This window comes from Oncorhynchus mykiss, chromosome 23, assembly GCF_013265735.2.
Source record: "Oncorhynchus mykiss isolate Arlee chromosome 23, USDA_OmykA_1.1, whole genome shotgun sequence".
Taxonomy (NCBI): Eukaryota; Metazoa; Chordata; class Actinopteri; order Salmoniformes; family Salmonidae; genus Oncorhynchus; species Oncorhynchus mykiss.
In genome coordinates this window covers 14,954,675-14,980,969 of record NC_048587.1, presented here as the reverse complement: position 1 = coordinate 14,980,969, position 26,295 = coordinate 14,954,675, and positions in this window count along the sequence as shown.

Here is a 26,295-nt window from a genome sequence, read left to right as displayed (position 1 = left end):
AGTCCATGGAGAATAAGAATAGCTCCTCCCAGCTGCCCACTGCACTGACACTAGGAAACACTGTCACCACTGATAAATCCACGATAGAGAATTCCAATAAGCATTTCCCTACGGCTGGCTATGCTTTCCACCTGGCTACCCCAACCACAGCCAACAGCTCTGCACCCCCTGCAGAAACTGCCCCCCCCACCCTGCAGAAATGGCTTCTCCTTCACCCAAATCCAGACAGCTGATGTTCTGAAAGAGCTGCAAAATCTGGATCCCTCCACATCAGCTGGGCTAGACAATCTGTACCCTCTTATCCACCACCATTGTTGCAACCCCTATTACTAGTCTGTTCAATCTCTTTCGTATCATCTGAGATTCCTAAAGATTGGAAAGTGGCCACGGTCATCCCCTCTTCAAAGGGGGAGACACACTAGACCCAAACTGTTACAGACCTTTATCCATCCTGCCCTGCCTTTCTAAAGTTTTCGAAAGCCAAGTGAACAAACAGATCACCGACCATTTTGAATCCCACTGTACCTTCTCCGCTATGCAATCTGGTTTCCGACCTATTCACGGGTGCACCTCAGCCACTCTCAAGGTCCTAAACGATATCATAAACGCCATTGATAAAAGACAGTACTGTGCAGCCGTCTTCATCGACCTGGCAAAGGCTTTTGACTCTGACGATCACCACATTCTTATCGGCAGATTCAACAGCTACTCTAATGACAGCTTCTCCTGGTTCACCAACTACTTCTCAGATAGAGTTCAGTGTGTCAAATCGGAGGGCCTGTTGTCCGGACCTCTGGCAGTCTCTATGGGCTTGCCACAGAATTAAATTCTTGGGCCGACTCTTTTCTCTATATATATATCAATGATGTCGCTCTCATACACCATTCTGGACCTTCTTTGGAACCGTGTTAACAAACCTCCAAACGAGCTTCAATGCCAACTCCTTCCGTGGCCTCCAACTGCTCTTAAATGCTAGTAAAATGAAATGTATGCTCTTCAATTGATCGCTGCCCTCACCTGCCCGCCCAACTAGCATTACTACTCTGGACGGTTCTGTCTTAGAATATGTGGACAACTACAAATACCTAGGGTTCTGACTAGACTGTAAACTCTCCTTCCGGACTCACATTAAGCATCTCCAATCCAAAGTTTAATCTACTCAGCAAACTGGATGCAGTCTATCACAGTGCCATCTGTCACCAAAGTGGCAGGGTAGCCTAGTGGTTAGAGCGTTGGACTAGTAACTGCAAGTTTGGAGGTTTGAATCCCCAAGCTGACAAGGTACAAATCTGTTGTTCTGCTCCTGAACAGAAGGCCTAGGAACCCACTGTTCCTAGGCCTTCATTGAAAATAAGATTTTGTTCTTAACTGACTTGCCTAGTTAAAGAAATACAATTTTGAAAAAAAACATATACTACCCACCACTGCAACCTGTATGCTCTCGTTGGCTGGGCCTCGCTAGATATTTGTCGCCAAACATATTGGCTCCAGGTCATCTATAAATCTTTGCTAGATAAAGCTCCGCTCCATCTCAGCTCACTGGTCACCATAGCAGCACGCACTCCAGCTGGTATATTTCACTAGTCATCCCCAAAGCCAACACCTCTTTGGCCGCCTTTCCTTCCAGTTCTCTGCTGCCAATGACTGGAACGAATAGCAAAAATTACTGAAGTTGGAGACTTGTATCTCCATCACTAACTTTAAGCATCAGCTGTCAGAGCAGCTTACTGATTGCAGCTCATCTGTAAATAGCCCATCCAACCAACTACCTACAGTCGGAAGTTTACATACACTTAGGTTGGAGTCATTAAAACTTGTTTTGCAACCACTACACAAATGTCTTGTTAACAAACTGTAGTTTTGGCAAGTCGGTTAGGACATCTACTTTGTGCATGACAAAAGTAATTATTCAAACAATTGTTCACAGACAGATTATTTCACTGTATCACAATTCCAGTGGGTCAGAAGTTTACATACACTGAGTTGACTATGCCTTTAAACAGCTTGGAAAATTCTATAAAATTATGTCATGGCCTTAGAAGCTTCTGATGGGCTATTGACATCATTTGAGTCAATTGGAGGTGTACCTGTGGATTTATTTCAAGGCCTACCTTCAAACTCAGTGCCTCTTGGCTTGACATCATGGGAATCATGTCCTTGTCTCATCGCGCACCAGCGACTCCTGTGGCGGGCCGGGCGCAGTGCGCGCTAGGTGCGGCTGGCTTCCGGGTTGGATGCGCACTGTGTTAAGAAACAGTGCGGCTAGGTTGGGTTGTGTATCGGAGGACACATGACTTTCAACCTTCGTCTCTCCCGAGCCCGTATGGGAGCTGTAGTGATGAGACAAGATAGTAGCTACTACAACAATTGGATACCATGAAATTGGGGAGAAAAAGGGGTAAAAAAAACAAAAAACACAATGTGTGGGCAGAACTGAAAAAGCATGTGCGAGCAAGGAGGCATACAAACCTGACTCAGTTACACCAGTCAGGAGGAATGGGTCAAAATTCACCCAACTTTATTGTGGGAAGCTTGTGGAAGGCTACACAAAACGTTTGACCCAAGTTCAACAATTTAAAGGCAATGCTACCAAATACTAATTGAGTGTATGTAAACTTCTGACCCACTGGGAATGTGATGAAAGCAATAAAAGCTGAAATAAATCATTCTCTACTATAATTCTGACATTTCACATTCTTAAAATAAAGTGGTGAATCTAACTGACCTAAGACAGGGAATTTTTACTAGGATTAATTGTCAGGAATTGTGAAAAACTGCGTTTAAATGTATTTGGCTAAGGTATGTAAACTTCCAACTTCAACTGTATGTACACTTCCAACTTCAACTGTACATACTGTAGGTTGACCCAAGTAGTACAATCATCTGAGCATGACTCCTAATCTTTGGATCGAGAGATGCATAGAACCTCAGTGACATTGTTTTGAGTAGTTCTCCAATCACTGCATCAGACTAAAGATCGATAAGCTCAAGTTGCAGGTCAGTGGGAACATTATCCACATTGAAGATGAAAGGAGAGGAAACCAACAGCATGTCCTTTTCCAACACGTTGAAATCCTCAAACAATGAGAAAACTCACTGTTCAAAGCATGCAGCAGCGATGTATACTTTCACACTGGTCATCTGATAGGGAACAGACTAGTAGTGTCAGAAGGTGGGTGTCACGGTTGTCATAATGGAGGAGAACGAGGCGCAGCGTGGTAAGCGTACATAACTTATTTAATGAAAGAACGAACACTGAACAAAACAACAAAACGAACCGTGAAGCTATACGACTAGTGCAAACAGGCAACTAAACATAGAATAACAACCCACAAAATAATCAAGGAATATGGCTACCTAAATATGGTTCTCAGACAACGATAAACAGCTGCCTCTGATTGAGAACCAATCTAGGCAACCATAGACATATAAACACCTAGACTAAAAAAAACCCTAGACCCACAACCCCCTAGACAATACAAAAACGAAACAAACCATCCTTGTCACACCCTGACCGAACGAAATAATAAAGAAAACAAAGATAACTAAGGTCAGGGCGTGACAGTGGATGAGATTGTTGGCTTCTACTCGGCGGGTCAGGAGGAGTAATTTTCTCTTGAAGGCTTTGATAAGGCTGTACATCTGATGTGCAAAGAGGCCCTACCCTTGTTTGGAATTCAGTTCATTCATGAGAGCCAGGATGTCCACGGTGAAGGCAAGATCAGCCAACTATTCTTTATCTTGCAGTTGAGACAAATCCACATATTTTCCTTTCATTTGCAAAAACTCACCAATCTCCGACTTCAGGTCCCACACCTTCTAAGCAACTTCCCCAAACTCCCATCTTTCGTTTGTGTGGTAGGGGAGATCTACATAACCCGACTCTGTCTCTTCCAACAGTGAGACAAACTGCCTGTGGTTTAAATATTTTGATCTTATGAAGTTTACCACTATTTATTTAATTTTTGTTTCCGCCTTAATTCTCCCCAATTTCATGGTTACAGATTTGTCTCATCGCTGCTACTCCCGTACGGACTAGGGAGAGGTGAAGGCCGAGAGCCGTGCGTCATCCGAAACACAACCCAGCCAAGCCACACTGTTTCTTGACACAATGCCCACTTAACCCGGAAGCCAGCCACACCAATGTGTCAGAGAAAACACTGTATACCTGGCAACCGTACACTGCGCCCAGCCCGCCACAGGAGTTGCCAGTGAGCGATGAGACAAGGACATCCCTGCCGGCCAAACCCTCCCCTAACCCGGACAATGCTGGGCCAATTGTGTGCCGCCCCATGGGTCACCCGGTCATGGCCGGCTGCGACAGAGCATGGACACGAACCCAGAATCTCTAGTGGCACAGCTAGCACTGCGATGCAGTGCCTTAGACCACTGCACCACTCGGGAGGCCAGGAGTTTAACACTTTAGTGATTGTATCCACAACATGGCTCATTTTCAGAACACATTTACAGAGCACCTCTTGATGAATAATGCAATGCAGGAAAATTATTTTCTGATCTGGGTTCAGCTCAGCTACTTGATCTTGTATCCTTTTAAAAATGCCAAGTTTGGGCACCCATCAGTGGTCAAACTTTATAACCTCCTCCAATAAAGCTTTCCCTGTGGTTGTGATCTTCTTTGACTGCATTGAAGTAAGCTCCTATGTAATTTCAAAGTCTGGGGTTATGCCTCGTAACAATATCAACAACTGTGCTGTGTCACGTGCATCACTGCTCTCATCCAGGGCCAAGGAGAAATAGGAGAAATCCTTTACCTTGTCGTCAACTGTTGTTCCATATTCTCTGCGATGTCTTCAACACGCCGTGTCACTGATCGCCTTGACAGGGAAACATTTTCAAACAGCTCTTTCTTGTTGGGGCAAAGTATCGCTGCAGAGTCAATTAAACATTCTTTAATGAATTTGCCCTCAGCGAATAGCTTTCTATGTTTAGCAATTTTGTGAGACAGTACATAGCTAGCTCTCACAATTCCGTTGTTTGCTGAATGCAGTTTTGTGAAAAGTCCTTGCTGCTTTTGCAACTGAGAAAGCAACTCCTTCTCAGTTGAGGGGAGCCCTACAATATTATGTGAGAACGTTCGGGAACAGGAAATGTTGAAAAGTAATCTTTAGACATGCTGTACTTTTCTTAAATGTATTTTTGTATGACTAAAAACAAGCAGACAACAAGAATTTTTGTTGTTGTAAGACAATGGGTAACCTAGGTAACTACAGGTTGTAACTATAGGCCCTCGACTTCCTATCTAATACCGACTGGGACTATGGAGGGCTTGATATGAAACGGAAAACAAGCCATCTGTTTTTTTTAAACAACAAAAAATTGCTTCTCTTGTTACATGGCACTGTCTGCACACATAGTGTAGGCCTATGTCTTTACGCATAACATTAAAATATTACTACAAAAAATACTAGGATCCTGTGTATCTTATCTAACAATTTTTTCAGAATGGCACAAATTCCCCAATATCAGGGTAGTCATGTCAACATGTTTGCTTTCAGAGCATATTTGATCCCAAATTATAAGGGGGAGAGATACCTCGGTGTCTCAGGCATCCATCGCTCATTGAATACATTAGTGTGTGTGTGTGTGAGAACAGATTCTCTTAAAAATCTGCCATTAATACGGCATTGTAGGAAGACTGAGTAGTTTGGAGGAAGATTCTAGTAATCGGACTAGAGGCGCTCTGAAAATGGGGATGGATAGCCTACTTGAACAAGCAAAATTAAGTATGCAGGTACGTGAATTGTGAATAATGAAAAAGTATGAGTGCACAAACCTCCAAAATATAGAGGGAGGTCAAACAGCAATTACCAAGCCAAAGCCATAGACTGCAGCCATCTTTACCTCTGCACTGTTTTGAGAAAAAGTTTAGCTGTTCCCTGCAGCTACGTCCATACGCGCTCCATAAAAAAAAACTGCCAGTCATACAAACAATCTTCCCTCCTGCTCCCAGGGGTCAGCGTGGTCCTAAAGTCAGCCCGCTAATACTACTAAACTGCATTTGCCTTTTAATAGGGATTGGAATGATTTTAGCAGCCTATCACATTTTTTTGATGTTGATCCATGCCATTCTCACCTGTGTTACCATTTAGACCTGCTTTCTGTGGGTCTTAGAACTTCCCATTAGCACTGCATTCAATTGTAACTTTTGCAATGTTTTTAAGGAGACACCTCAAATATTGACACCCCCTCCACAGTGCAAGCAAGCTGATGTTAGACAGGGAAATTGCCGAATGTGGCTGTTACGAATTCCCTGCTGGTGATTCTTAGCACACCATCTCATTCTCACAGGCCTCTATTAGGGACACAAATTCTGTAACTTTATAACTCCTACAGCAGGCTCCCCTCCCCATCTGGAGCCTAGCTCCCCTCCCCATCTGAAGGGCCAGTCATAAACTGTCCCGTCAAAATTCTGGCACTATTTTTTAGTTTTATTTGTATTTCACCTTTATTTAACCAGGTAGGCCAGTTGAGAACAAGTTCTCATTTACAACTGTGACCTGGCCAAGATAGAGCAAAGCAGTATGACACAAACACAGAGTTACACATGGGATAAACAAACATACAGACAATAACAAAATAGAATAGTCTATATACAGTGTGTGCAAATGTAAGATTAGGGAGGTAAGGCAATAAATAGGCAATAGTGGCAAAATAATTACAATTTAGCAATTAAACACTGGAGTGATAGATGTGCAGAAGATGAATGTGCAAGTAGAGATACTGGGGTGCAAAGCAGCAAAAAATAAACAACAATATAGGGATGAGGTAGTTGGGTGGGTTATTTACAGATGGGCTATGTACAGGTGCAATGATCGGTAAGCTGCTCTAACAGCTAATGCTTAAACCTTGTGAGGGAGATAAGAGTCTCCAGCTTTAGTTATTTTTGCAGTTCGTTCTAGTCATTGGCAGCAGAGAACTGGAAGGAAAGGTGGCCAAAAGAGGTGTTGGCTTTGGGGGTGACCAGTGAGATATACCTGCTGGAGCGTGTGCTACGGGTGGGTGCTGCTATGGTGACCAGTGAGCTGAGATAAGGCGGGGCTTTACCTAGAATAGACTTGTAGATGACCTGGAACCAGTGGGTTTGGCGATGAGTATGAAGCGAGGGCCAGCCAACGAGAGTGTACAGGTTGCAGTGGTGGGTAGTATATGGGGCTTTGGTGACAAAACGGATGGCACTGTAATAGACTGCATCCTATTTGTTGAGTAGAGTGTTGGAGGCGATTTTGTAAATGACATCACCGAAGTGGAAAATCGGTAGGATGGTCAGTTTTACGAGGGTATGTTTGGCAGCGTGAGTGATGCTTTGTTGCGAAATAGGAAGCTCATTCTAGATTTAATTTTGGAGATGTTAATGTGAGTCTGGAAGGAGAGTTTACAGTCTAACCAGACACCCAGGTATTTGTAGTTGTCCACATATTCTAAGTCAGAACCGTCCAGAGTAGTGATGCTGGACGGGTGGGCATGTGCGGGCAACGATCGGTTGAAGAGCATGCATTTAGTTTTCTTGCATTTAAGAGCAGTTGGAGGCCAAGGAAGGATAGTTGTATGGCATTGAAGCTCGTCTGGAGGTTAGTTAACACACTGTGGGGACAGTCAATCACAGTCCGTCATCTTGGGTCCCAGATCCCCAATTCCTGCCTCCCTAACTCAGTCTACTTCAATCAGTTACAGAGAGAGAAGAAAGCTTATCGCTGTCCTGCACAATAACAGCTGGGCTCCAATATCTTTGGACATGTGGGATGGTGTGTGTGTGTGCACAAAGTGAGTTATGTGCCAAGCCATAAGACTGCTGAACAATTAATCAAATGGCTACCCGGACTATATGTATTGACCCCCCCTATTTATTTTTACGCTGCTGCTACTAACTGTTTATTATCTATGCATAGTCACTTTACCCCTACCTACATGTACATATTACCTCAATTACCTCAACTAACCTGTACCCACACACGTAGTCTCTGTGCGGTTATTTTATTGTTTTTTTTAATTGTTTTTTTCAACTTTAGTTTATGTAGGAACTATTTTCACTCTGTTTTATCTTAAACTGAATTGTTGGTTAAACGATTGTAAGTAAGCATTTCACATTAAGATCTACCTACACCTGTTGTATTTGGTGCATGCGACAAATACAATTTGATTTGATGTATATATAGTTAGTTGTTATTGTTGCATTATGTATGCTGCCTCTGTACAGCTTGTAACCTGTAAACATGTTCAGGGATTATATGCCATTTATACAGTCCTTTATTATTGTTGTTATTGCTGCTCTTGTGATATCATATGTACAGTATATTCATTGCCTTCCATTTTCTTCTACAGAACCACTACTATTCCACTACATCCCCATGTTCATCTTTGTCAGTGTGTGTAAAGTTCCCTGTGTGTGTTAACTCTTGTGGTGCCTTACTCCCCTCTAACCAGGGTGGGGGAGGGGTGGGGGGGGGCAGTGTCAGTGAGTCACAGGTCAGCAAACACATAGTGCCAGGTTGCTCTATTTCCCTGGCGTAAGGGCTGGAAAATGCCATGACTAAATTGCAAACTAATGTGCATTTGACACTTGTGCCTCCAGCTGAAAATAGAGCCCTTATTATTTAAGTTTTATTTTTGGTTGAGATTGAGATTTAAAAACCAACATATCAAGTATTAATTTGTAGAAAAACTGGAACGAAAGCCAGACTAAGTCAGTGGCACAGATGGAACTATCCATGCAATAAATAGCCTAGCAGTAAATAGCCGATTAACTTGTCGACAAGTTAACAAATTATATGTTCGATTCACGTCTCTTACGCAACCAAAAATAAAAGCTAAAGAATGGGATTAAGACAGTGGCTCAGATGGACCACTGGCTATCCAAGATACGGTACATCCAAGATACAGTACATCTCCTTTAAATGTTGATATTTGGTTGAGTTGTCAACCAAACGCGATTCAATATTACTTTTGTAATACAGTAAATAGCTTTAAGTTCAGGCTGTTATACAAATGAATGAACAGTCAACCTTAAAACAAGTAACACATCCATGGCCATATTTTGAGGTTACTGCAACTATAAATTTCTTCTTATCAATCAATCACTCACTCAAATGTATTTATAAAGCCCTTCTTACATCAGCTGATGTCACAAAGTGCTGTACAGAAACCCATCCTAAAACCCCAAACAGCAAGCAATGCAGGTGTAGAAGCACGGTGGCTAGGAAGGCCAGAACCTAGGAAGAGACCTAGTCTATGAGGGGTGGCCAGTCCTCTTCTGGCTGTGCCGGGTGGAGATTATAACAGAACATGGCCAAGATGTTCAAATGTTCATAGATTCTTATGTAATCATATAAAGTGTTCATGTTCAACATAGCAAGCATAGGTTGTCGCAGGTCTGTGGAGATGTTATTTATCACATGCGCCGAATACAACAGGTGTAGGTAGACCTTACCGTGAAATGCTTACTTAAAATCCCTCAACCAACAATGCAGCTTTAAGAAAATATTTACTAAATAAACTAAAGATCATTTTTTAAAAAAGGTCACAGAATAAAATAAGAATAATGAGGCTACATACAGGGGGTACCGGTGCCGAGTCAATGTGCGGGGGTACAGGCTAGTCGAGGTAATATGTACACTCCTGTAATGCAGGAGTGGACAGTTTGAAATTTCCCTAAAGTATGTGCTAGTCACTGTCCTATTTGGGTTTAGTTTGAGCTGGCAGGTTTTATATGGTGTGTCATTTGTGGTTATAATTGCAGTTTTAGAATTAGTGGTAGACTGAGCCAAACCCTTTTATCTGTTAAAACATATGCTCAGTTACATAGCTAGCGTGGGTATATCGTTTGTGATCTTATTGTAGATGTCAGATTACATTGGTTTATTTATCCATGTACGTAACTTTTGAGTGGGATTTAGTTGGTTTGGCACCCTGTCAATTCAGCACTAAAACGATATGAACTAGCGCCCAATCCTTCTCAGCTTCTTTCTGATGATTTGATTGCACCCCATAGAGATTAGTCATTTTGGAACAGCTGAAAGCCAGCAGAGAATGACATTTTTAGCTACATTTGGATGTGTATGTATGTATGTACAGTGTATTCACCATGTGAAAAGGTACATTGAATGTGTTATGCTGTGGATGTTCAGTACTGTAGAATGCTGAAGGCATGATAGCAAAATTGGAATAGCACGCCGCCCATATAACAATGCCATAGCTCATGTCTTTTTGATCAGTTCTGTTTGACCTTGGTAAACATTTGGCTTTACATCTACAAATGTCAGCTTGAATAATGTAGTTGGCTCTGTTTCAAATGCTCGTTTCGATATCTCAGTGGGTTTCGCTCGGCGAACACAAATTATGATGGTATCAATCACACCTCCCCTTATAAGGTGCCACTTGCCCGCCCCCTGGTCATTTTCTGCAGAGAGGAAGAGGCAAAGAGAGAGGCCCAACTCAACTGAAAAACTATGTCCCTCAAGCAGGTGGTGTTTATTAAAAAAAATTGCCCACCAAGTAAAATGGTTTTGTATGGAGGTCAAAGAGAGTGTGCCGAATTTGGTCAAGACAAATAAGAATGACTGGTAGCATAGCATCTCCCTCCATTGACTACAGGTGATTGACGTCAACAACCCTCAATTAATATTTTTAAAAAGCATAAAATAATTAGATGTATCCACCAATGCAACAAATGTATAGGCGGGAGCAAGAAATCCCGCTTTGTGGACAACGACTCCCATTGTTAGGGCGGAGAGACAAGGACCTTGTCAGTATATCCATAATCTTAGTTTTCGCTCATCTTCACTTCCTTGGTGCATGCTGTCCTCAGTGTCGGAGCCTCTGAGGGATGATGATGTTGTTGGGACTACCCTGGCTTCAGAGAACATGTCTGCGATATGGGAGTTGGCCATATCCCACTGTGAGATATCGAAACAAGTACTTGCCTAACCCTGGTTCTCTGATAACATGAGTGAGTATCTCACCACATTTCCCTGCTCGCAAGAGCGCAAGGAATAGAGAGGCATGATGGTGAATGACCAGAGGGCGGGTGAGTGGGGCCTTATAAGGAGGGAGGGGCTCCTCTTATTTGCCACTCGACCTGTCTGTCTTCGACAGATGTTGTGTGATTGGTCTCTTCATCATTTGTGATTGCCCGAGTGAATCCCACAGTAAGAGATCTCACTCATATTATCAGAGAACCTGGGTTACACAAGCAACCTTGAGATACTGCATGTATAAGACTCACTACTACATACAGTCTTACATTTGGCGAATCAAAAAGGAATGGCTATAAACATATAAGTAATCCTCCCACATGCCCAATGGCATCTGATTGTCTAATAGTCCTTGACCACAAGTGGGCAGTCACACTGATGAATTCAGATCCTACAGCAAATTTAAATCACACTAATAAAGATTAAAGTGATTAAAGAAACCTAATGGTTCCAATAAGGGTTGATTGAAGCTCCATTGAGCACTTAATCAGTTATGCGGTCAAGTGCTTGAAAGATAAATTAATCTGCTGGATGTATTTTATTCAGTTTAGATTCCCCTGAGATAAGCCTTGGGTTTGATTGATCTGCTCATTAAGGGGTTCGCCAAACCTCTGGTGCTCAGATCTCCCAGCTCCGTCGCTCTCCACACAGCCAACATATTGCCACACTTGTGTCTACCGGTTCCCAAAAGTATGAAGTGACATGCATCACAGAGGAGTGAGATGCTGCAACATCTGCCCACGCTTTTAACGCTTCCCTCTGCCTCCTCTGCCTCCTCTTCAACCTCACACTTTTCTTAGATTGGCCTGTCCATAAGCCACATAATACATTATGTTCATATTTCTGTACACGTTCATGTAATAGCTAGGCTATAGTATAGCTGTGAAATGCTTTGTTTATTTAAGCCTCTTACTCAGCCCCGTTATAACTGACAAGGACTGTCAGTTTATTTCAATCACAATCATATAGCTATTTTCATCTCTCTTCATGTCATTTCACATGAAGGATCTTAGCAGTGGCAAATACCTCTACATTAACTATCAATTACCACAAAGCTGCCTCACCCACATACTGTAATGTCTCTTCTGTTCTCTTCTCCCCTCAACCTTCTGTGTTACTGTATGTACAGCATAACTGGGTTCAAATACTATTTTAACTAATGGTTCCATTGCAACAGCAATCTCAATCAAGCACAGCTAAAGAATTTTACATGATTTCAAATAGTATTTCAACCCAGGTCTGATCTGTACAGAGCAGATGAACGGTTGAAATGTGATGCTACTGAGACAATGAGTGTGAGTAAGCACATCCATCACACATTGTTTATCTCAGGCCTGCATGCTAGTAGACCCCTCACTGTCCCAGTTCTCCTATCATTCCACTTCTGTGAGGAACATGATACAGTAACAAAGAACTCCAAATTTGGGTTCGCCCAAACAACCTGGAGGTGTTCTCAAAAATGTCAACAAGAAAACATGTAATGGACTGTGTAACTACTCAAGCACATCAAATATGCATGTGAGGAATGGTGTCTCTGCACCTGCCCTGCGTGACTTTCATATAGTAAAAACAGTGACAGAAGGTAGATTCTTTCTGCCACATTTCTTTTCAAGAACAGCTTGACTCAATCATAATGGAAGTGTGCTTGGACAGTGAAAACATTCAATCATAATGGAAGTGTGCCTGGACGGTGACATCTGAGAAATATCTTTCTCTTTTGGCTCTTCTTGTTATCAGGGCACACGGTACAGCACTGGTCCATGCCGGATTGTTGAGGAGGAGCAGGATGCGTATTGGGGAGCCAGATCAAAAGCATCAGGATCCAGAGCGATCTTGAAGCCTCTGCAACACCGCTGCACACGAGTACCATGGTAACAGACCAGAACCTCTCTCCCTCGCCTTCTCCCTTTCCCACCCCCCCCCTTCCCTCTCTCAGTCTGAATAATATTACTGTACACACTTTCCCCTTCATGTTCTTCCTTTAGTGTTACTGGAACAAATAGGCTATTAAAATCAGCAAGTTGTCATCGAACTGTCTCAGTTTGAGGCTTTCACACTAATTGGTGAGGGAAAAGACACAATCATGTCAACATCCAACAGGCGTCTACTGAAAGTTCACTCTCCGGTCACATTATCAAAGACATTTCTGAAAGCCTGCTCGCTTTCTTCTCCCACTCCCCTTTGATGATATGGAAAGTAACATGCTCATGGGAAAACATGAATATGTCAATACATTACCATGTTTGGATATGCTGGATATGAGATATTTGAATGCACGTGATTTGAAATGCTTCTATAACCGAATTAAAATGTGGTCCAAAAATGAATGGTTTGAAGAAATCTTAGAGACAATATTTTGCCGGTGTTTGTTATGTATTGTCCTTTATTGCAGGATTTTGTTGTTAAGTTCTTTTCCATCCAATAATATCCCTTACATAATTTGATCTATCAAAGGCCTAGTAGCACTCAGCAAGATGGCGCCGACAGAGATGGTCACCTCGCTTCAAGTCCTTAGGAAACTATGCAGTATGTTAATTTTTTAAAATTATGTCTTACATTGTTAGCCCAGAAAATCTTAAGTGTTATTACATACAGCCGGGAAGAACTATTGGATATAAGAGCGACTGTCACGTTCTGACCTCTATTTCCTTTGTTTTTGTATTTATTTAGTATGGTCAGGGCGTGAGTTGGGTGGGCAGTCTATGTTTGTTTTTCTATGTTTTGGTCTAGTTCTATGTTCGGCCTGATATGGTTCTCAATCAGAGGCAGGTGTTCGTCATTGTCTCTGATTGGGAACCATATTTAGGTAGCCTGGGTTTCACTGTGTGTTTGTGGGTGATTGTTCCTGTTTTTGTGTTTGCACCAGACAGGGCTGTTTTGAGTTCTCACGTTTCTTGTTTTTTTCCGTTAGTTTGTTCATGTATAGTGTCGTCAATAAATACAATGAACAACCACCACGCTGCGCTTTGGTCCGCCTCTACTTCACAAGAAGAGAATCGTTACAGCGACTTTTACTTACCAACATTATGACCAGGAATACAACTTTCCCGAAGCGGATCCTTTGTTCATACCACCACCCAGGACATTGGATCTAATCCCAGAGGCCGACCCAAAACAAAGTGTCCGAAGAAGAGGTAGATGGAGCGGCCTCCTGGTCAGACTTTGAATGAGTGCACACCACCCACCGCTTCCGAGTATATTACTCGCCAATGTCCAGTCTCTACACGACAAGGTAGACGAAATTAGGGCAAGAGTTTCCTTCCAGAGAGACATCAGAGGTTGTAATATTCTCTGTTTCACGGAAACATGGCTACAGCCACCGGGTTTCTTCATGCGTTGCGCCGACAGAAATAAACATCGCTCTGGGAAGAAGGGCGGGGTTGTATGCTTCATGATTAACGACTCATGGTGTAATCATAGCAACATACAGGAACTCAAGTCCGTTTCATCACCTGACCTAGAACTTCACTGGACTCTATGTAAACTGGAACCCATATATCCTAAGGCTGCATTTAAGGTAGCAGTGGATTTTAACAAAACAAATTTGAAAATAAGGATACCTAAATTCTATCAGCATATAGATTGTAGCACTCGCGCGAGCAATACACTGGATCACTGCAACTCTAAATTCTGCGATGCATACAAGGCCCTCCCCCGCCCTCCCGTCGGCAAATCCCACCACGACTTAATTTTGCTCCTGCAGTCTTATAGGCAGAAACTCAAACAGGATGTATTTGCGACAAGAACCATTCAACGCTGGTCTAACCAATCGGAATCCACGCTTCAAGATTGTTTTGATCACACGGACTGGGAAATGTTCCGGGCAGCCTCAGAGAATAACATTGATTTATACGTTGATTCGGTGAGGGAGTTTATAAGGAAATGCATTGGAGATGTTGTACCCACTGTGACTATTAAAACATACCCTAACCAGAAACCGTGGCTATATGGCAGCATTTGTGCAAAAGTGAAAGCGCAAACCACCGCATTTAACCATGGAAATATGACTGGGAATATGGCTGATTATAAACAGTGTAGTTATTCACCCCGCTACAATCCAGAAGGCGAGGTCAGTACAGGTGCATCAAAGCTGGGACTGAGAGACTGAAAAACAGCTTCTATCTCAAGGCCATCAGACTGTTAAACAGCCATCACTGACACAGAGAGGCTGCTGCCTAGATACAGACTCAAATCATTGGCCACTTTAATAAATTGATTACTAGTCACTTTAAATAATGCCACTTTAATTACGTTTACGTATCTTACATTACCCATCTCATATGTATATACTGTATTTTATACCATCTATTGCATCTTGCCTATGCCACTTGGTCATTGCTCATCCATATATTTATATGTACATATTCTTATTCCATCTCTTTAGATTTGTGTGTATTAGGTAGTTGTTGTGGAATTGTTATATTACTTTTTAGATATTACTGCACTGATGTTAATGTGAGTGTAGCTAGAAGAGCTCAAAAAAAATCCCCTTATAGTTGAAGGCTCCTTCCTTGAGTCATAAAAGATCATTGAAGTGACTTGGGAACTGTGCACAGTTTTGGAGAGGTGTGTGGCTACTTGGAGACACCAGTTAGACCTCTCAGTCAAACCCTTGTAATATTTATTTCTTATCTTGCAGCTACTCCAAACTGTCAATTAATATTCTTATTCTGTTGCTGAATGTATCAAGAGGATTTTCAGATGTAATTATTGATAAATGTTTTGAAACGTAAAAATGCACACAACAGTGGATCGTTGTCCTCAACTTTTAGTCTGATTATTTCTCCATAATCTCCAAAATGTTAACTTCCAATTGCTACCAAAGTCATGCTTATGCTATTTATAGTTCTACTTTTAGAAATATTTCAATTTGCCACTATCCATATACTGTGCCCTCAGGAAGTATTCATAACCCTTGACTTATTCCACATTTTGTTGTGTTACAGCCTGAATTCAAAACGGATTAAATATATTTTCTCTCTCACCCATCTACACACAATACCTCATAATGACAAAGTGAAAACGTGTTCTACATTTTTTTTGCAAATGTATTGAAGTTAAATACAGAAATATCTAATTTACATAAGTAATCACAGCCCTGACTCAATATTATGTAGAGGCACCTTTGGCAGCAATTACAGCTGTGTCTTTCTGGGTAAGTTTCTAAGAGTTTTGCAGACCTGGACTATGCAGCATTTTCCCATTATTCTTTTCAAAATTGTTGACAATTGCTAGACAACCATTTTCAGGTCTTGCGATAGATTTTCAAGTAGATTTAAATCAAAACTGGGACTCAGCCTCTCAGGAACGTTCACGATCTTCTTGGTAAGGAATTGCTGTGTAGATGTTGCCTTTCTATGTGATTGTTCTGCCAAAAGGTGAATTAAATCTGCCAGTGTCTGGTGGAAAGCAGACTGAACAAGTTTTTACTCTAGGATTTTGCCTGTGCTTAGCTCAATTCCATTTTTTTTTTATCCTGAAAAACTCACCAGTCCTTAACGATTACAAGCATACTCATAACATAATGCAGCCACCACCGTGCTTGAAATCATGGAGAGTGGTACTCAGTAATGTGTTGTATTGGACATGCCCCAAACATAACACTCTGTATTCAGGACAAAAGGTTAATTGCTTTGCCACATTTTTTGCAGTATTGCTTTAGTGCCTTGTTGCAAACAGGATGCATGTTTTGGAATATTTGTATTCTGTGTAGGCTTCCTTCTTTTCACTCTGTCAATAAGGTTAGTATGGTCGAGTTATAATGTTGAGCCATCCTGTTTTCTCCAATCACAGCCATTAACCTCTGTAACTGTTTTAAAGTCACCATTGGCCTCATGGTGAAATCCCTGAGCAGTTACCTTCCTCGCTGGCAACTGAGTTAGGAAGGACACCTGTATCTTTGTAGTGACTGGGTGTATTGATACACCATTCAAAGTGTAATTAATAACTTCACCATGCTCAAAGGGCTATTCAATGTTTGTTTTTTTTACCAATAGGTGCCCTTCTTTGTGAGGCATTGGAAAACCTCCCTGGGCTTTGTGGTTTGAAATTCACTGCTTGACTGAGGGACTTTACAGATAATTGTGTGTGTGGGGTACGAGGTAGTCATTCATAAATTATGTTAAACACTATTATTTACACAGTGTGAGTCCATACAGCAATTTTTACTCCTGAATTATTTAGGTTTGTCATTACAAAGAGGTTGAATACTTGTTGACATTTCAGCTTTTCATTTAATTAATTTGTAACAAAATTAAAACACAATTAAAATTCTGCGTCTAGGCCGGTGACAAAAAAAACCTCAATTTAATACATGTTTAATTCAGTCTGTAACAACCAAATGTGAAAAAAGTCAAAGGCCTGCGAATGCTTTCTGAATACACTGTAGGCCAAATTCCATGAGTATGAGAGTTAGACACATAATCCAAGTGTCTCACACTGACAAATGCCCAAGGACAATAACAAATAAACTTTGAGACCCACTGGCCATCATGAATGATTGAATAGGGAGCCACTAAAATATGAATAATATAGCAAACAGTGCAAACGTGTGAATATAACTTTTGGAGCCTAGAAAGTTATGCTCTTAGGGCCTGATTCAGACATAGGAAGTGTATGTACAGTTGAAGTCGGAAGTTTACATGCACTTAGGTTGGAGTCATTAAAACTCGTTTTTCAACCACTCCACAAAATTCTTGTTAACAAACTATTTTGGCAAGTCAGTCAGGACATCTACTTTGTGCTTGACACAAGTAATTTTTCCAATAATTGTTTACAGACAGATTATTTCACTTATAATTCACTGAATCACAATTCCAGTAGGTCAGAGGTTAACATACACTAAGTTGACTGTCCCTTTAAACAGCTTGAAAAATTCCAGAAAATTATGTCATGGTTTTAGAAGCTTCCGATGGGCTAATTGACATCATTTGAGTCAATTGGAGGTCTACCTGTGGATTTACTTCAAGGTCTACCTTCAAACTCAGTGCCTCTTTGCTTGACATCATGGGAAAATCAGCCAATACCTCTGAAAAAAATGGTAGACCTCCACAAGTCTGGTTCATCCTTGTGAGCAATTTCCAAATGCCTGAAGGTACCACATTCATCTGTACAAACAATAGTATGCAAGTATAAACACCATGGGACCACGCAGCCGTCATACCGCTCAGAAAGGAGACGCGTTCTGTCTCCTAGAGATGAACATACTTTGGTGCGAAAAGTGCAAATCAATCCCAAAACAACAGCAAAGGACCTTGTGAAGATGCTGGAGGAAACAGGTACAAAAGTATCTATATCCACAGTAAATCGAGTCCTATATTGACATAACCTGAAAGATCGACCAGCAAGGAAGAAGCTACTGCTCCAAAACCACCATAGAAAAGCCAGACTACATGGGGACAAAGATTGTACTTTTTGGAGAAATGTCCTCTGGTTTGATGAAACAAAAATAGAACTGTTTGGCCATAATGATCATCGCTATGTTTGGAGGAAAAAGGGAGAGGCTTGCAAGCCGAAGAACACCATCCCAACCCGTTAAGCATGGGGGTGGCAGCATCATATTGTGGGTGTGCTTTGCTGCAGGAGGGACTAGTGCACTTTACAAAATAGATGGCGTCATGAGGGAGGAAATTTATGTGGATATATTGAAGCAACATCTCAAGACCTCAGTCAGGAAGATAAAGATGGTCGCACATGGGTCTTCCAAATCGACAATGACACCAAGCATACTTCCAAAGATGTGGCAAAATGGCTTAAGGACAACAAAGTCAAGGTATTGGAGTGGCCATCACAAAGCCCTGACCTCAATCTTATAGAATGTTTGTGGGCAGAACTGAAAAAGCATGTGCGAGCAAGGAGGCCTACAAACCTTACTCAGTTACACCAGCTCTGTCAGGAGGAATGGGCCAAAATTCACCCAACTTAAGTAAGCTTGTGGAAGTCTACACAAAACTTTTGACCCAAGTTAAACAATTTAAAGGCAATGTTACCAAATACTAATTGAGTGTATGTAAAACGTGGGACCCACTGGGAATGTGATATAAGAAATCGCTACTATTATTCTAGACATTTCACATTCTTAAAATAAAGTGGTGATCCAGACTGACCTAATGCAGGGAATCTTTACTAGGCTTAAATGTCAGGAATTGTGAAAACCTGAGTTTAAATGTATTTGGCTAAGGTGTATGTAAACTTCCGACTTCAACTGTATGTATTTGGTATTCAGACTTACCAAACTTACCTTTGCAGGCATGGTTCCCTTGCGCATGCTGAATAAATGTTATTCAACAGCTGAAAATGTCACGTTCGTTGTATGGATGAGACCAAGGCGCAGCGTGATGTGAATACATCTTCTATTTTAATGAAACGAAGAACACTTCGACAAATTGACAAAACGACCGTGACAGCTAAATAGAATAAGTGCAGACACAGGCAACTAATACATAGACAATCACCCACAAATTACCCAAGGATTATGGCTGCCTAAATATGGTTCCCAATCAGAGACAACGATAAACAGCTGCCTCTAATAGAGAACCAATCTAGGCAACCATAGACATACAAAACACCTAGACTAGTAAACAACCCCATAAACATACAAAAACCCTAGACAGGACACAAAACACAACAAACCACCCCTTGTCACACCCTGACCTAACCAAACTAATAAAGAAAACAAAGATAACTAAGGTCAGTGGCCGCCAACCTAAACCGATATGGGAGGGTCTGGGTGGGCATTACTCCGTGGTGGCGGTTCTGGTGAGGGACGTGGGCCCCGCTCCACTTCTGGCTCGGCCCACTTACGTAATGTCTCTGGAGTGGGAACCCTCACCACCGACCCCGGACTAGAGGACGCCACTGGACTGATGGTCGAGTCTTGAATGAGTGGCGCCTCTGGACTAGCGGGAGACTCTGGCAGCTCCAGACAGGCGGGAGACCCCGGCAGCTCAGGACAGGCGGGAGAGTCCGGCAGCGCTGGACAGGAGGGAGCACCTGGAGGAAGGAGACGGAGAGACAGCCTGGTGCGTGGGGCTGCCACCGGAGGCCTGGTGCGTGGAGGAGGCACCGGATAGACCGGACCATGGAGGCGCACTGGAGGTCACGAGCACTGAGCCTGCACAACCCTACCTGGCTGGATTCTCCCCGTCGCCAGGCCAGTGCGGCGAGGTGGAACAGACCGCACTGGGCTGTGCTGGCGAACCGGGGACACCGTGCGTAGGACTGGTGCCATGTACCCCGGCCCAAGGAGACCTCGATGCCCACTCTAGCCCGGCCGATACGAGGAGCTTCGATGTAACGCACCAGGCTATGCCTGCGCACCGGGAACACCGTGCGCCTCACGGCATAACACGGTGCCTGCCTGTTCCACCTCTCTCCACGGTAAGCACGGGGCGTTGGCTCAGATCTCCTACCTGACTTAGCCACACTCCCCTGTGCCCCCCCAATACATTTTTGGGCTGCCTCTCGTCCCAGCTGCGCTGGCGTGCTGCCTCCTCATACCACCGCCGCTCAGCTTTCACTGCCTCCAACTCTGCCTTGAGGCGGCGATATTCCCCAGCCTGTGCCCAGGGTCCTTCTCCGTCCAGTATTTCCTCCCATGTCAATTTCTCCAGATATCGCTGTTCCTCCTTATCACGCTGCTTGGTCCTTGTTTGGTGGGTAATTCTGTCACATTTGTTGTATGGATGAGACCAAGGCGCAGCGTGATGTGAATACATCTATTATTTTAATGAAACGAAGAACACTTCAACAAATTTACAAAACATCAAAACGAACGTGACAGCTATATAGAATAAGTGCAGACACAAGCAACTAATACATAGACAATCACCCACGAATTACCCAAGGAATATGGCTGCCTAAATATGGTTCCCAATCAGAGACAACGATAAACAGCTGCCTCTAATTTAGTACCAATCTAGGCAACCATAGACATACAAAACACCTAGACTATTAAACAACCCCATAAACATACAAAAACCCTAGACAGGACAAAAACACAACAAACCACCCCTTGTCACACCCTGACCTAACCAAACTAATAAAGAAAACAAAGATAACTAAGGTCGGGGCGTGACAGAAAACCCCCCCACTTGCTGGCCAACAGATTTTTCTCGTAGAGTTTGCATTCAATAGGGTTTTCAGTTCATTGATCTTAAGCCATCCCTTTACATATAGTGTACCTTTAATTAGAATTTTGTTGACCGACTCACAAGAATAGATAGAGAGAACAGGTTCAGAATATAGGGTAGTTGCCATAGTCAAGTTCAATGCATGAAATATTGGAAGGTGGGAAAATATATTCAATAGGGGTTTAACAATAGTCCTATAAATCTATGCTAATCCTCACTAATAATGGAACTGTATGACAACTGTCCAGTCGTCGTGAACTGTGCTCCAGGCTCCAGGTATAAACTGCATTTTGTGATCTGACTTCCATAATGATTCAAATAGGATACATGTCCCAAATGATTAGCTAATATGATCCACCATTGCTAGAAATCCTCCGGAACAACTACACGGGACATGACAGAAGAAAGAAAGTTAATCGAAATGGAATGGAATGATGCAAAACGTGGGCTACAAATTGTGACAGCTATAAATGTATGTGGCTATTACTGACGGGACTCCCGATAGTGGCTAATATTTAACATTGTAAAATATAGCTGAGAAAAGCCTGGGTCTCCAAATGTCATCCCTGCAAATTGTGAGGGCATACAATACAAACTCTGAATCGCAGCACAGCTATTTATAGCCTACTTCACTGTGATCCACAATACATGTCATGTTGATATGATTTTCAGTTTGCCTCCATATGACTGGTTTCACATTCGCCTCCAGCGATCATATGGCAAAAAGAATCTAAAACAATTGCTATGTGTGTAACTAGCTCTTATTCATGCATTAATTACAGTACATGGGAGATTATATTGGGAAAAAAGAAAGCCGATGCCTTTCCCACTTGGAACCAGGCAGGTTCGCTCGACCTTGCTAATGGTTTCCTCGCGCTTAATGGTGATAGGATTATTAGGGTGGTTAATTCAAGGTAAGAATGTTGTGTATCTGCAGACACACCTCCACCACTCTTTAATTTCCTCAATCTAGACTCCATATTAGTAGCAGGTGAATAGCAGGCTATTATCATGCTTAAGTTCAAGGTCAGAATACACATAGAGAGAAAATTTCATTAAGTTCCATTTATGCCCGTCTTAACTCGGTCAGAATTGAACCTTACTGAGCAAGAGGTTTATGGCGGGTTTATAACAGTATATTTTATTATCTCTATGCTGTAGCATATTCATTTAACTGACTACAGTGCCATATAATTAGTCTCTCAGTGTTTTAAGATCAAATGCACTCAGAACTCTCAATCATGCATAACTGACATTATACTGCATAAAATATGACTCTATTTGAAAGATATAAAGCCACAGTCCCTGTACACTTAACATTCTTGCTTGAACATTATAAAACAGAAAAGTCCCATGCATTTTCTCCCTCACTTCTGATAAAATAATGATGTATAGAGACCAACATATGCATAGCATGGCACTGCACGCCAAAGACAAATACAGTAGCGATGGATAGAGCTGGGATACAGTGGGAATAGAGAGAAGAAGAGAGCGACAGGGGGAACGGGGAGAGAGTGGAAGGACGTGATGCCTCTCGCGCTCTGTCATCTCTCACCCTTCAGGATAGCCCTGGCTGTTTTATGGTTCACATGGCTTTCTTTTCAGCTGACTGAGTGACACAGATTACCACGTTTTCTTGCCCCATTCCTAATCCCACTTGAGGGAAACACTTTATGTAAGGACACAGATGGGCCGTTAAGATCTTGAAAATTCATCCCCTGTGAGGCAAGACATCTCACTAACCCCTTTTCAGGGTCTCTCTCTCCCCATCGTTCTCTCGCTCTCTCTTTCTATGGCTTTCTCGTGCACACATGGATTTCTCTCTTACTCTTGCCCTCCTCTCTGTAGCTTTTTCCCCTGTGAGGCAAGGCATCTGAATGAGACTTATGAGACTCTCTCTTTCTCTGTCTCTCTCTCTCTCCCCCTTTCCCAGGCACACATGTGTTTCTCTCTTACACACAGCCTCTTTTTCTGATTTCTCTCTGGTCCCTCTGGAACTTGCTATACTGTAGCCGCAGGGCATGATTGTTCTGTGCTATCTAAATGTTTCTAAAAAGGGTACACACTCCTCCCCACCCTGACCCAGTGTCCTCTCTGACCCAACGCAGTGCGGCCATCAGCTGATCCCCCGACAGTGGCTCCTCATGGGGGTGAAAGTCATCCCGATTACATACGGATTTGGTTAATTGTCGGTGCACATTAGCCTCAATATGACCAGTCTGTCTTAGGTCCCGTCACTTTGGCAGACGGTCCAATCAAAGTTAGGTGTCTCATCAGATACATCAATGCCTATGTCAAACATAAGAGCATTTGACAGCCTCACGTCTATATATGTGATGTCACAGATCACAACAAAAGACAAGTGACTGTATACTTATAGGGTATATTAGATTTAAAGCGGTAATCAGCAGTTGAAACAATAACAGTGTTTTTCCCGCTCCTGTTTCAGTAAAAAGCTGAGGGATGGAGAAATGTAAGCACGCTTAAACTCAGACAAAGCTATGGATGCATGATGTTAAAAGTTTAACCATGTTTTTGGCTATATGGTGTTTGTTAACATTTATTTTATTTACAAACATTGGAGTATAAGAAGCCTCTTTTTTGTGCTCTGACGGCGTATGACAGGCTAAGCTCATGAGGCATTTATAAGTTATATCCTTCAAGAATCAATGGGTACATATAACTAATTTATAAGTCAAAAAATGAATGTAGCAACTGCAGATAGTACCTTTTAAAGTGGACTATATTTCCCTATATTGTGTCTCCAAATCTGTGACCCTTTAAAGTGGACTATTTAATGTCTCTCAAACTGTACTGTTGTTGGTTAGCTAGCGAGTTTTAGCCATATTAGTATAGGCGTAACAAATCAAAACAAGACATGGTATTAAGAAAAAGATAATAGCTGTCACGTTTGTCATAAGGAGGAGACCAAGGCACAGCGTGATAGGAATGCATTCTTCTTTAATGAACGAAGAAACACACAAACAAACAAACAAACAAACAAACAAACAAACAAACAAACAAACAAAATGACCATGACGCTATGCTAAACCGAGTGCTGACACAGCCAACTACACATAGACAATAACCCACCAAACCAAACTGGAAAATGACAACCTAAATAGGATCCCCAATCAGAGACAACGATAAACAGCTGCCTATGATTGGGAACCAATTCAGGCCACCATAGACCTACAAAAGACCTAGACTAACAAACACCCCATGACATACAAATACCCTAGACAGGGGAAAAATACCCACCCTTGTCACACCCTGACCTGACCAAAAAAATACAGAAAACATAGATAACTAAGGTCAGGGCGTGACAATAGCTGAAACAAGCCAACTACGATTCCCCCACATGGCAGCTTCTTGTCATTGTTGCTAGCTATCTGACCGTTCAGAATCATAACAACACACAGCCTCTTGCCTCCGCGCATCGTTTTCATGACAGTACTCATCTACGGGGCAGTGCATAGTACAGATGTAGGATCTTAACTTGATCATTCTTTTGTTGCTGAGCATTTTCCTGCGCAGCAGGAAATCCAAACGTGTAAAGTATTCAAGGTTAAAGAAGGCCTCTACGGTTTGTAATTTACACTTTATGATTTCAAAATTGATTTGCCCTAATAAAAATGTATCAACCCCTACAAAAATGTCCATTCAATATAATCCGCATAATAATTCACATTACCTGTTGCTGCAGGATTAATTTCCTGGAGGTGTGTGTGTGTGGGTGTGTGTGTGTAGTATATGTGTATAGTTTAAATGTTTTACTGAATTGCTACCCCCAACTCCCAATAGTCACATACTCCTGCTTGAGGTGTAAGAAAATAAATAGGGGGGAAAAATCCATATCAGGAGGCAAGTTTAAGTAATTAGTATATTGAAGGACTGAGTGAAGTGAGTGGGCAGTGTGGGAGTGAGAGAGAGGGAGACCCAACCAAATGCAGAGGCCTTCGAAGCGACTACCCGCTGTTCAGAGGTAATACAAATACAGTACCCTCTGTATGTAAAACATTATAAGACAACGAAAAGAGTACAAAATGAAGCTCCATGTGGAAAATCAAGAGACACTTTTTGCTGACTGTTATAAAAATGGGAACATAAGCAACTGAATCTTCCACACATACCATCCCCTGGCAAGGTACAGTGCTACTGTATATTACCGATGGGTAGAAACTCAGAATACTAGACAATGCGGACTCTGAGTCAGCCAATGTGAATGTGTACAAATCTGGAACAGTAATGGTACAGGGAAACCCCAAACAGTTTCAGCTTGACTTTCACATTATCAAAGAAATAGCTTAGCAGGATAAGATACCCCCACCCAGAGTGTGTCAGACCAGACCTCTGAGTAACCCCAAGCCTAGGGGATCCTCTGAGCACCCCCCCTGTCAGCCACCCTGATAGCCCTCCTGACAACACATCCACACCCACTGAGGACATTCACAAGTCACAGATTGTACTCTTTATGGACTCAAACGGGAAATATATACAAAAAAATTACTTTTGTCTAAACTCTGGTGTCCAAACAATCAGTGCGCCCCAGACCTTCTGTCTGAGGACCAACTAGGGTCACCCAGCCGCATAATAATACAGACAGGCACAAACGACCTGAGAGCACAGCAGGAAAGGATGGCCACAGCACTCAAGGGAGTGATTGAGAAAGCTTCTTCTACTTTCTCCAACGCGCAAGTGGTTTTCTCCACCTTGCTGCCACAAAAATACTTCCACCCTGCTACCATACAGAGGGTAAACGTAAGTATTTCCAGTGACTGTGCCTCAAAATCAAATGTTTTCCTAGCCCACCACTCCACCTTGGACTTGAACAGTCTTTACAACCAGGTCAACCTGTACAAGGCAGCAGTGCCCACCTTTGCCTCGACCCTAAAGGACGTCACCCTCAAACCCAGCCCTCAAACACTTCACACAGGAGCAACAGATCAATAGACACCCCGCCCAGACCAGCAAGTCTCTCTCCCAGAACTGCGGGACCCCCTGGTGGACCTACACATAGAGGACCCATGCCGAGAGGACCCTCGGCGAGAGGACCTACATCCAGACCACAGCACCACCAGCCACATCCACACCCCCACCCCAACCCATCAATACAACCCATCATTATTTTTTCTTACTGAAATTTACTGTCAGAGCTTAAGTCTGGCTGAATCATA